Raw genomic sequence first — 13076 nt, forward strand, 5'->3', positions numbered from 1 at the left:
GATCCAATGACAGATGCTGAAAATGCATTTAATAATCTTTAAGTTAACTAAATTGATTTAATTCCTGATTAAAACTCTTATTAACCTGGAAATAAACTGTTGATGAAACCCTAGATTCTCAACATTACATATTTTACTCAATAGCTACTTGCAGATGAATTAATGTTAGTTACAAGTTATTAAATATAAAAATTTAAATCACAAAAGTACCAGAAATATGTAGTGAGATATTTGTATAATTTGGGAAACATGATGTCAAAAGTAGTAACAAAAAAGTTTAAATGATTTTGACTATATGACAATTTAATTCTTTACCACCAAATATAAAGAAACAAAATACAGGTATTATCAAAGTAAGTTAACCACTGCACTGAAAAAAAATGCTTGCAACATATATGGTAAGAATATCCATTAACAAAAAATGATTTCTTACAAACTAATGAACAAAAGATGAATTCAACAGCTGACTAGTAGAAATTTGTGAAAACACATTTAACAGGAATGTAAAAGTGTCCAAATAAGTATGGAAATATGTTCAAATTAATAGAATTAATCTTCAAATTAGAGCCACATTTTTGTCCATCAGGGCATATGAGAAAACATTCATTTCAATGTGTAGATTTAGTAACAGTGTAGGGAAGCCACTTTCACGCACTGAAGTGGGAATGTTATTTTGTCTGACATTGAGTATATTTTGACAACTATCAAAACCTCTGAAACAACCTAACAAGTTCATTTCTAATTTTCCCCCCAAGCAAACAATTGTACAAGTTTACCAAATTATATAAACAAATACCTTTATTGTAATGTCTTATTTATAATAACAAAAAGGGTGTGTGTATTGCTCTGTGAAACCACTTAAATACATATAGTATGAAGATTAGTAAAATAAACTATGTAAAATACCAGGTAACCATTAAACTATTTATTGATAGAAAGATACACAAGAAGTTAAGTGAAAATATCAGCTTATATCACTATATGCATATGTATGTGTGTATATATATATATGTGTATATATATTTATATATATATATATAAACTCTTCTCTAAATTTAAACGTCAAAATGTTGGCAGTAGTTTTCTCTGATGGTAGCATTATGAAAACTTTTGCATTTATTTTGTTGTTTTAAAGTTATTTAAAACAATAGTTTATTTTTTAAAGTTAATTTTCTTAAATTTTAGTGGTATGGTTGATTTACAGTGTTGTGTTGGTTTCAGGTGTGCAGTAAAGTGAACGTTATACATATGCAAATATCCACTCTTTTTTTTTTTAAGATTCTTTTCCCATGTAGGCCATTACAGAGTATTGAGTAGAGTTCCTTGTGCTATACAGCAGGTTATTATTAGTTATTTATTTATATATAGTAGTGTGTATATGTCAGTCCCAGTCTCCCAATTTATCCCTCCCTCCCCCCAATCCCCTCATAACCGTAAGTTTGCTTTCTACATCCATCACTCTACTTCTGTTTTGTAAATAAGTTCATTTGTATCCCCTCCTTTTTTAGATTCCACATATAAGTGATATCATGTGATATTTGTCTTTCTGTGTCTAACTTACTTCACTCAGGATGACAATCTCTAGGTCCATCCATGTTGCTGCAAATGGCATTATTTTGTTCTTTTTTATGGCTGGGTAATATTCCATTGTATATATGTACACATCTTCTTTGTCTAGTTCTCTGTTGATGGACATTTAGGTTGTTTCCATGAACTGGCTATTGTAAATAGTGCTGCAATGAACGTTGGGGTGCATGTATCTTTTTTTGAATTGTGGTTTTCTCTGGATATATGCCCAGGGGTGGGATTTCTGGGTCATATGGTAGTTCTACTTTTAGTTTTTTAAGGAACCTCCATACTGTTCTCCATAGTGGCCATACCAGTTTACATTCCCACCAACAGTGTAGGAAGGTTCCCTTTTCTCCACAGCCTCTCCAGCATTTATTGTTTGTAGATTTTTGGTGGTGGCCATTCTGACCAGTGTGAGGTGATACCTTATTGTAGTTTTGATTTGCATTTCTCTAATAATTAACGATGTTGAGAATCTTTTCATGTGCTTTTTGGCCATCTGTGTGTCTTCTTTGGAGAAATGTCTATTTAGATCTCTCCCCAAGTTTTGATTGGGTTTTTTTTTTGTTTTTTGATATTAAACTGCATGAGTGTTTGTATATTCTAGAGATTAATCCCTTGTTGGTTGCTTCATTTGCAAATATTTTCTTCCATTCTGAGGGTTGTCTTTTTGTTTTGCTTATGGTTTCCTTTGCTGTACAAAAGCTTTTATTTATTTATTTATTTGCGGTATGCAGGCCTCTCACTGTTGTGGCCTCTCCCGTTGCGGAGCACAGGCTCTGGACACACAGGCTCAGCAGCCATGGCTCACGGGCCCAGCTGCTCCACAGCATGTGGGATCTTCCCAGACCGGGGCACGAACCTGTGTCCCCTGCATCGGCAGGCGGACTCTCAACCACTGTGCCACCAGGGAAGCCCTACAAAAGCTTTTAAGTTTAATTAGTTACCATTTGGTTTTTTTTTTTTGTTTTTATTTTCATTACTCTAGGAGGTGGATAAAAAAGCTCTTGCTGCGATTTATGTCAAAGAGTGTTCTGCCTATGTTTTTCTCTAAGAGTTTTATAGTGTCTGGCCTTACATTTATGTCTTTAATCCACTTTGAGTTTATTTTTGTGTATGGTGTTAGGGAATGTTCCAATTTCATTCTTTTACATGTAGCTGTCCAGTTTTCCCAGCACCACTTACTGACGAGACTGTCTCTTTTCTGTTGTATATTCTTGCCTACTTTGTCATAGATTAGGTTACCATAGGTGTGTGGGTTTATCTCTGGACTTTCTATCCTGTACCCGTGATCTATATTTCTGTTTTTGTGCCAGTGCCATACTGTCTTGATTACTTTAGCTTTGTAGTATAGTCTGAAGTCAGGGAGCCTGATTCCTCCAGGTCCATTCTTCTTTCTCAAGATTGGTTTGGCTATTCAGGGTCTTTTGTGCTTCCATACAAATTGTAAAATTTTTTTTTTCTAATTCTGTGAAAAATGCTATTGGTAATTTGATAGGGATTACATTGATTCTGTAGATTGCTTTGGGTAGTATAGTCATTTTCACAATGTTGATTCTTCCAATCTAAGAACATGGTATATCTCTCCATCTGTTTGTGTCATCTTTGATTTCTTTCATCAGTATCTTATAGTTTTCTGGGTACAGGTGTGTTGCCTCCTTACGTAGGTTTATTCCTAGGTATTTTATTCTTTTTGTTGTGATGGTAAATGGGATTGTTTCCTTAATTTCTCTTTCTGATCTTTTGTTGTTTGTCTCCATTTTAAATAATTTTTACTATAGGCATAATTTTATCATACAATAAAATAACAATATTTAAAAATAATTTTAGTTTCTATCAGCAGTTGACTAAGCCTTCTAGCATGAGAATAATTTTTACACTATTGTTATTTTTATTGTAATGGATATGTTTACAGTTGATCTCATTATTTGCTGTGGTCACATTTTATAAAAAGTGTTTGCAAACACTGAATGAATACTCAATCATTTCTCCTAGGAGAAATATGGGAGTAAGTTCTTGTGAGCTTCTGCTCGCAACATTTTCATCAAATAATCAATACATATCATTGTTTTATGTATGTTTCTATATAAAAATACCTAATTTTTTAAAAAACATCTTTATTGGAGTATAATTGCTTTACAATGGTATGTTAGTTTCTGCTTTATAACAAAGTGAGTCAGCTATACGTATACATATATCCCCATATCTCCTCCCTCTTGCGTCTACCTCCCACCCTCCCTATCCCAACTTTGTACTAGGTGGTCACAAAGTACAAAGCTGATCTCCCTGTGCTATGTGGTTGCTTCCCATTAGCTATCTATTTTACATTTGGTAGTGTATATATGTCCATGCCACTCTCTCACTTCATCCCAGCTTACCTTTCCCCCTCCCCGTGTCCTCAAGTCCATTCTCTACATCTGCGTCTTTATTCCTGTCCTGTCCCTAATTTAATATATATTGTTGTTTCATTAACATTGAACTCCCTGGCTATAGAACTATAACTCATGTCTTTATGAAGGTTATTTAACACACTTATTTTCTCTGTAAGGCATATAAGAGCCTTCTTGTGCTTAGGAGCACCAGACGACACTTCAGCACATGCTTGGAAGGCATTTTAAGAAGCAGTATCAGGGTGTTTTGAGCAATGCTGCAGCTGGGAGACCTGACGCTGACACCAAGACGCTTGAATTAGCTTTAGCAGAAGATAAATGGAGGAACCACAGAATATTAAGGATGATTCGGGAAGACCCAAGACCATGGAGAGCTTGCCTTCTCCCTACACTATTTTCCAAGGAGAGTTGCTATGGTGACAGACTATGGAGACTTTATCAAAATCCCAGGCTGTCGGGAGCAAGGTCTGGTCCATGGAGCTCACATGTCATCCTGTCACGTGGATGAGCTCTCTGAGAGAGTAGACGTTGGAGACAAAGTGTGGGTGAAGCTTATTGGCTGAGAGATGAAAAATGATAGCATAAACGTATTCCTCTCCATGAAAGTTGTCAACCAAGGGACTGGGAAGGACCTTGACCCCAACAGTGTTATCACTGAGCAAGAAGAGACGTGGCCTTCCAGGATTACACTGGGCAGAAGATCACCCTTGAGGCTGTCCTGAACACTACCTGCAAGAAGTGTGGCTGTAAAGGCCACTTTGCAAAGGATTATTTCATGCAACCAGGTGGGACCAAGTACTCTCTGATACCTGAGGAGGAAGAGGAGAAGGAAGAGGCAAAGTTAGCACAGTTTGAAAAGCCTGACCCCATGAGAAATTCTTCTAGAAAAAGAAAGAAAAGCAAAAAAAGAAACATATAGACAGAAAGTTATCTGACTGACAGCTCAGACTCTGAGAATGATACAGGCAAGAAGGCAAGGCATGCGTCAAAAGACAGCAAGGCAGCAAAGAAGAAGAAAAAGAAGAAGTACAGTGAGGGAGAGTGGAAAGAGTAGAGGGGTTGGTTGAGAGAAGGAACCAGGAGCCTTGTGCCTTGAAGCCCTGGCTCCTGGAAAGACTCAGTCGTGAGAATATGGCCTCCCACCCCATTGACTTCTCTCCCATGGGAGATGGCTTCCCTTCGTGCCACAGGCAGGTTTCAGAGATAGATATCAAAAGCATCTGCCTGAACGAGTTTTTTCCTTATCACTCCTCATCCCTTTGCAGGTGACCCCTGCAGCTCACCCATTCGTTCATCCAACTTCCTTCATTCAGCAGGAGTCCTATTACCCTCTCTAGCTGCCACTGCCAGAGCCAGATTCCAATACAGGAGTCCAAGCTAGAGCCACAGGTACTGTTTTGGAGGTGAATCTGGCTGTAGTTGCAGAACAGAGTGATTATCCCTTCCCTGTTGGCCTGCCCAGATGTTAGGGCTGATTGGTGGGTGATCTCTGCTACATCCAGCACAGGGGCAGAGGGAGACTGGCAGTAGGAGGGAGAGCATGGGAAGAAGTGGTGCTCACTTTTTCCATTCCCCCCAACATGATTCTACTATGTTAGAAGTGACAGCCAGAAAACATTGATTGCAGTGACTGAGCTTGTGTGTGACGTTCCTCCAGACCACTGAACCAGACAGCTCAAGCCAAGATCATTGCTTTGTTTTCTTTTTACTGTAGTGTTAGTCAGTTGGTTCCATTTTAGGTCTCTGCTTAAATTTCTGGCACCAAAAAAAAAAAGAAAAAAAAAGTAATATCACCAACAAAAAGGACAAAAATGCAAAGAAGTTGTACTAAATAGACAATGAAAGAGATATTTGTTTACATTGCACCTAAAACGAGAAGGCAGAGTATTGTCTTGTTGACCTCAGCTGAGAATGTGATGTAGGATGCCTCAAATTTTTCACAGCTCTGTGTATGTCTACAAAGTACTACAAAAGCATCACAGATATTGTTGTTGGGGTTTATAAGTACATTTTAGTGAGTAGGTGAATGTGCAGATATGGGATCCCCAAATAATGAGAATAAACTGTACTATGAAAACTCCATGATACATCCTGTTATTCAGGTTTTTCTGGGGGCCTCAACAGCTAAGCAAATTATAATCAGTGCAGTTGTTATCATATTAGTCTTACTTGTTCTAAGAGTCATAATAAGCTATCTTGTTTTTGGTATCCTTCTACTGCCCCAGTTACTTTCCTAGTATTCATCGTCTCTATCCTGTTACTATCATCAGCTCTATAGAGAATCTTATAATTTCTGGAAAAAAAATTCAAGTCTTTGCGATTGAAGCCTGAAAATTATACTAAGCTACACATGTGTACAATTGGAAGACAGTGTTAAGAATGCTTTTGAACCTCGTTTAAATTCTGAAGTAACACAGATTTTCCTTCCGCTGCCCACAGCCTTCAGGATGGGGAAAAGACAAAACAGTCCTTAAAGAAATTTGCTTTGAATGAGTTCCTGCTTTAGTAAGGTTTTTAGACATGTTTTTTGAATAAAGCAATGTATATTTGCAAAAGCCTCTAAAGTTAGTTATCCAAGAAAAGTTCCACGTAACACAAAGGGAATAGAACTAGGATGTACTTAAAACAGTTCATCTTCCTAAGGTGGCTCTCAGTTATAATTCCATATTGTGATATATGAAATGGAAATATTTTATTTGGTGAGAATCCATTCTTCTTTGAGGTTAATTATGAGAAGACCCCCAAATATCTTCTTTTCAAAATAATTTTTATTGTTCAATGACTGCACTTAAGTGTAAATTAATTTGAAATACATCCTGCTTCAAGAACCATCAGATTTACTTGGCACATTTTGATCTAGTTTTGTGCCTCTCCATCATTTCTGCATCACAGCATTGAAATATGGTCAGGTGTTTGTCTTGAGTTTTTCCATTCTCCTATTCTTTCTCATACATTTGGAGTCATTTTTAGATGTTAGGGTATACTCCAGAAAATGAAAGCTATTTTTACTACAAAATAAATGAATAGACAAACAAACAGCCCTTGCAGAAAATGATATATGTATTATTTATTACACTTAGAATGCCTCCAGGATGAATGTATGTGATTAGCAGAAAAATGTGAAATCCAGTCTTTGCCCTTTATGAAATCACTTTTGGATTTGCTTTAAAAATGTTCTTTATTCTTTAGTCATTAACCATGAATGCCTTAGGAATGAGAAGGTCCTGTTATTCCTTGGACTGAAAGGGCTCTGGGAGATGAGTGATAAATTATGTAGACTACCCAGGACAGTCAATTTTTGAAATGTACTAAAAAATGCCCTTGAGGAATGAATAAATTTGTGTCTTGTCTTCAGAACTCGGTGTACTTTTGTATTGGTTTCATATAGCTTTGGGAGGTGGGCAAGCTATCCCTTTTCCAATCTGTAGAAGACATTAGTATCTGATAAATGAGAAGAATAATCAGCATCTTATATAGTCATTCAGGACACTCAAACCTATTATTACTATTGGAAATTAAACGGCTAACCTAAAAAAAAGGAGTTTTATTTAATGGTATTGTAACTTTTTTAAGCCTACAGGAATGCTTTTATTTAGAACATTGGTTGTTTGTTCCTTCTTGAGTGCTTGCTCAGATGAGTTGAAAAGGTTTTCCAAAGGACTGGGAACAGATCTTAATATCAGCTTCCAAGTCTTTTCTCGAATCTCTTTACAGGGTTACATACAAAGAATTAGGTATCCCTGGATCTCATTCATAGCCTTGCTTTACCAGCATTTGGGACGGGATCATATGAGATGCTGTCAACACTAGCATGACCAATATATCATTGTGTAATAGGCTTATGACCTTGGTAAGCTTTTCTTGGCAGCCCAACATTTTGAAATATCTGCCAGATTTCAGGTCTGCTGATGCTGCCAAATGTTTTCATTAGGTCACCGTAGAACTCTGGTGCTGTTCTTTGTATTAAGAAGCAGAACTCACATTTGGAGTTATATACAGAAAGTTAGAGCTGGAAGTAGCCTTAGAAATTACCTAGCCTGGTCCTCATATTACTGATGAGGAAGCAGAGGTCCAGAGGAAGTGACTTGCCCAAGATCACAAAACATGTTAGTGGCAAAGCCAGCACTTAATAATCTGTTCCCTTGGGCTTCAGTTCCCTCTTATTAATGTCTGTTCCGCTGTGTAAAGGTTGTTCAAGTTTGCCAAATAGATGGAAGCAAAAGTGGTGAGCAGGTGGAAATAGGCCAAGTAGTGAGGTGTAACTTCATTATTCTCATTTAGATCATGGATTTAAAATCTTTTTTTTTGTTTTAGTATTTTTTTTTTTACAAGCCCAGGTTTACTTAAAGTTCACTCTTCAGTAGTTTTTTCTGATTTTGTTGTTGTTGAGGGACAATGTAAATACAAAAATGCACAGATCTTAAGTATATATCTGAAATTTGTATAAATATATACATCCATGCATTCGTCAGCCAAATCAAGATATGAAACATACCCATCACCACAGAAGGTTTCCTGTGGCTCTTTGCAGTCGATCCACATCCTTTACCCCCACCAGAGGCCATCACTATTCTGATAGAAATCATTGCTTGTTTCTAGAATTCACATAAATGAACTCATACAGTATGTACTCTTTTGTTGCTGTTTTTGCTTGACAAAATACTTGGAAATTCTTCAAGTAGCAGTTGTATCAGTAGTTTTTTCCTTTTATTTTCTCCATAATATCCTTTTGTGTAAATTATACCACCATTTGTTTATCCATTCTCCTGCTGATAAACATCTGTGTTGTTTTCATTTTGGGCTTATTATGAATAAAGTTGCTGTGAATATTTTTGTATAAGGCTTATTACTGACATATACATTTTGGTCTTGGGAATATACCTAGGAGTGGAATTGCTGAGTCATAAAATAGGTGATGCTTAACTTCCTTAGACACTGCCACACAGTTTTCCAAAGTGGTTGTACCTTTTTAAACTCCCACCAACAATATATGAATGCTTCCATTGCTCCACATTTTTGCCCCAACTTGATATTGTTAGTCTTAATTTTGGACCTTCTGGTTGGTATGTAGTGAGATCTCACTGTGGTTTTGATTTGCATTTCCCTCATGACTAATGATGTTGGGTACCTTTTTATATGCTGATTGGCCATTTATTCATTTAGGTTTTTCTGTGAATGTCTATTCAAGGTTTTGCCCATTTTGAAAAATTGGGTTTGCCTTTTTTTTTTTCCCTACTTACAGAAGGGTGAGATTTACTGAGTGTGGGTTTGTCTTTTTGTTATTAATTTATAAGAGCTCTTTGACAAGTGTATCCGTTATAAATATTTTCATCAGTGTCTAGCTTACCATTTCATTTTATTAATGATAATTTTTGATGAATAGTTTTAAGCTTGGATAAAATGAAATGTATCCTTTTTTCTTTCATGGTTACTATTACTTGTGTTCTAATGTATTTTTCTCTAAGATTTTTTATCTCCTATGTTTTTGAAATAAATTTTACAATATTAGCTCTTACATTAAATGCTTGACTCGCTATCTGAATAGAATTCAATATTGCCACTTTCTTCTGCGCCCATGACCAGCAGAGAGAACAAAATGAAAAATTTCAGGTACAACTTCATGAATGTATAATGCATTGTAATATATTTGTTCTCTGATATATTGTATATATATCTATGCAGAAAGTCCTCTTTTCCTTACACTTCTTTCAAGTAACTAAGTAACCAGTGAGAAAGGCCTATTATCCTCAGAGGTATGATTTGCTCCTCCCCATATCATATAATGAAAGTGGCAGTCCTTATTCCTGAAGTTCTTAGAGGTCTATAATTTGATATTAAAGCTCATGTGGCCTTTCCTCTGTTCATTTCAAACTTATATTTGAATATGCTACTCTAGCTCATTTATGAAGTCTAATGGCTAGTATTTATTTTTGATAGCCGTACGTGGTGTTTCTCATTCCACATTTGCAAATGTGAATTTAATCTATTATAATTAGGCAAATTTTCCCGCTCTGTATTCAGGAGGGCACAGCAGCAAGAATGGCCTTGTGCTACTGCACAGTTTATCATCACTTCCATCTCTTTTCTGATGTCATCTAACACCTTTCTATTGACTTTATAAAGTGCAAATCAAATTGCACTATTATTTTCTGTGTTCATAATCGAACAACCAAATCTATTCCACTTGGATTACTCTCAAGTCTATGTATGAACTCACTGTGCCCAGACTACATTCTTAGACCTGCCGTCTAAGCACAATAAGTATCCCATGATGCATTCTTCCAAACAAGAAGCAAGCAAACCAATTACTCTTCCTTCTTACATTCCAGAGCCTCTCAACAGGGTGATCTTATTGTAACATCTATAACACATCTTTCTCGACTGACATATGCCTTTAGATATGCCTTAGATTTCATTGAAGTCTTTTAAAAGAAGACATGTATGGCTCCAGTCAACCTTTCCCTTTAATTTCTACTCAGCTCACTGTATATTGACAGTCATTAATAACATAATTTTCAAATGATGAAAATAAATGCCCATTATATACAACTTAGAATATAAAAAAGGAAATTTAAAATAAACATAATCCCACCCACCATTTGGAGACACCCACTTTGACTGTTTGATTGCAATTTCTTTAAATCTTTATTCCATAGGGTATTTACATTTACCTGAGAAAATTAGGAATTGGGTAAAATGAGAAAGAATTCCAGAATGAGGAAATAGAATAAAGCATACAAGAAGAAAAACTTAGGATGTAAATAAAGCAATACCTTTTCAAATTTACTTGGAAATTAGAATGTATAAATGAAAGCAGTAGGTGAGAAATTTTGCCATGTTGTTTGAGGACAGACTAAAGAGGGGTTTGAACAGCAAACAAGTCACTTCAGCCTCTACATGTTAGGGTTTAGGGAACAAAGCCAGTGGAGGGGATCAGCTGGAAGAAGATGAGATAGTCATAGAATGGATTGAAGACGTGCAGAGACTGGGGTCAACGAGACAGGAAACAGAACAATTTCAGTTTCCAAGCATAGACGTAATAAGGATTTTTGGAATGGGAGAATGATGGAGGAGGAAAGATACAAGAGTTATTTCAGTTTACTGTTAGGGGAAGGAAATGACGCCAAGTATTTGAATGTGGTTGTCCAGGTAGCAGAAAAAGGAAGTTAGGGAAAAAGAACGTTTAGGGGGAGAATATTTAGTTTAGAAATGTGCTAGAGGAAGTGTTATGGGCTTGGTAGATGTGGCTGCAGTTCCAGTTCATCACTTAAGAGCTGTATGACATCGAGTGCATTGTATAAGCTCACCAAGTCTTTCTAAATTCACTAATCATATGTTAGAATGATGTTAATAGTACTTGTCTCAAAGAATTGTTCTGAGGATTATGATTTAGAATATATAAAAGCACTTAGTACTTTTGGGTATGAGGTGCAGTGGAATATTAGATAGTTGAGTAGATAGTTTTCTATGTATTATTGGCATTTTACAAGAGGTCAGAACTGGGGTACAGGCAGTTCAATGAGCTGTTATTGTCCTATGCTTACATTATTTCACTCTGTTGGGCATTGAATTTTTCCCAGCTTTAGCTATTGCAGATAAATTAAAGTGAATATCTTTGTATACATAGTATCTTCCTTCTCTTAATTTAACTTCTCATTTTCCTCAGTACTTACTAGAGGGGAAAAAACCCAAATGGCAGAGTATCTGGTCAAATTTATGGTGTTTCATTTCCTGAAAAAATAACATTTGATTTTCTTACACATTCCAGAATTGTGCGTAGGCTCTCACTATACTACTTAGATGAAAAACTGAAATCCTAAATGTTCATCTTCCAACTTTTTCCAGCCTGTGGTTTGTCTTTGGATCAGCAGTAATTGCTGGGACAGCTATAATGGCTTCATTAATTTTTGTTTGTGTTCTGTGTTCTTTATGCAGTGATGGAAGAAATGCATCTCCTGTGTCAAAATCTAAATGTGCTTGTCTGAACTGAACAACTGCATTTGATATAAACATTCCTGATCGAAAAAGCAAAATGCACTAATGCATTTCTGCATAATCATCAGGGCAACAAAACTGACATTTAGCTGCAACCATTATACCAGTTTCAAAATCAGGAATATTTAAATTTATTTTTTAAGCTGCATTGTCAACAATTTTTGTATTATCAGATGCCAAAAATTTGCATTTTTCAATACTACATACATATTCACAACTGACAGCTAATCCAAAGAACCAGTTAATTGTGCTTTATTAAATTGTAATCTCTAAAGGATAGTTAACATCTTAGAGATACTTTTTGAAGAATTTGTTCAGTCACTGTTGTATATGTATTTCACATTACCTCTGCTTTCAATCTTATGTCCCATATTCTGGCTTTAAGACAAAATTTCTAGTTTATGTCTTCGCAGTTAAATCTGTCAGTGTTCTGACATATATAAAATGCTTCATGAAGGTTGGTGGCATCTTTAGGCTAGGCCATGCCAGTCTACTCTGTATTGTTCCACTTTAATAAATGTGCTGCCAGAGCCTGCTGAGTTGATTTTTAAAACATTTCGATGGCATGAGCCAAATTTCCTTCTTCTAACTTTCTGTATCTTGTGCTCTGCATGGAGTGGGTTTCAGTTGAGGATGATAATGATGATAGTGGTGAATAATGTCGCATTTATTAAAGTAGTATTTTATAAAGCACTCTATGAAAGTACTTTATTAACCTTATCTCCATAAGAACCTTATGAGGTTAGTACTATCATCTCTGCATTAGAGTTGAGAAAACAGAATTAAAGGAGTTAAAGAGCTTCCTCAACATCACCTATTCAGTAAGTGGTAGAGCTCAGACTAGAGCAAGCTCTCTGGTTCCAAACCCCTCTGAATAAACAACTCACTTTATTGTTTATCATAATATACTATATTCTACATATACTCAATTAACTGAATAGACCATAAATATTCATGTATCATAAATATAAACATCATAAATATACATACTATATGTATCATAAATATATTAACAGAAAACTAAGTTGTCCTCCAACAATCTACAAAAGATTAAAGCTTCCTATAGAGTTCTGTTGCTTCTAGCAAACATTTTCATGCTCAAAGGCTAAGCGACAACATAAC

At 35.8% G+C, this 13076-nt stretch overlaps 1 non-coding gene and 1 pseudogene across 1 annotated transcript; one reads left to right on the forward strand and one right to left on the reverse strand.

The window, feature by feature from the left end:
* Positions 1-590: 590 nt before the first annotated feature.
* On the forward strand, positions 591-10563 carry LOC149749548 (zinc finger CCHC domain-containing protein 17 pseudogene; annotated as a pseudogene).
* Positions 10564-12387: 1824 nt separating this feature from the next.
* On the reverse strand, positions 12388-12491 carry LOC149749549 (U6 spliceosomal RNA). Its single transcript, XR_016392893.1, has one exon. It is a non-coding gene; the product is annotated as a U6 spliceosomal RNA (small nuclear RNA).
* Positions 12492-13076: the final 585 nt, after the last annotated feature.

This window comes from Delphinapterus leucas, chromosome 3 (genome assembly GCF_059928025.1).
Source record: "Delphinapterus leucas isolate spDelLeu-1000000601 "Yukka" chromosome 3, BTC_Dleu_Yukka2, whole genome shotgun sequence".
NCBI lineage: Eukaryota > Metazoa > Chordata > Mammalia > Artiodactyla > Monodontidae > Delphinapterus > Delphinapterus leucas.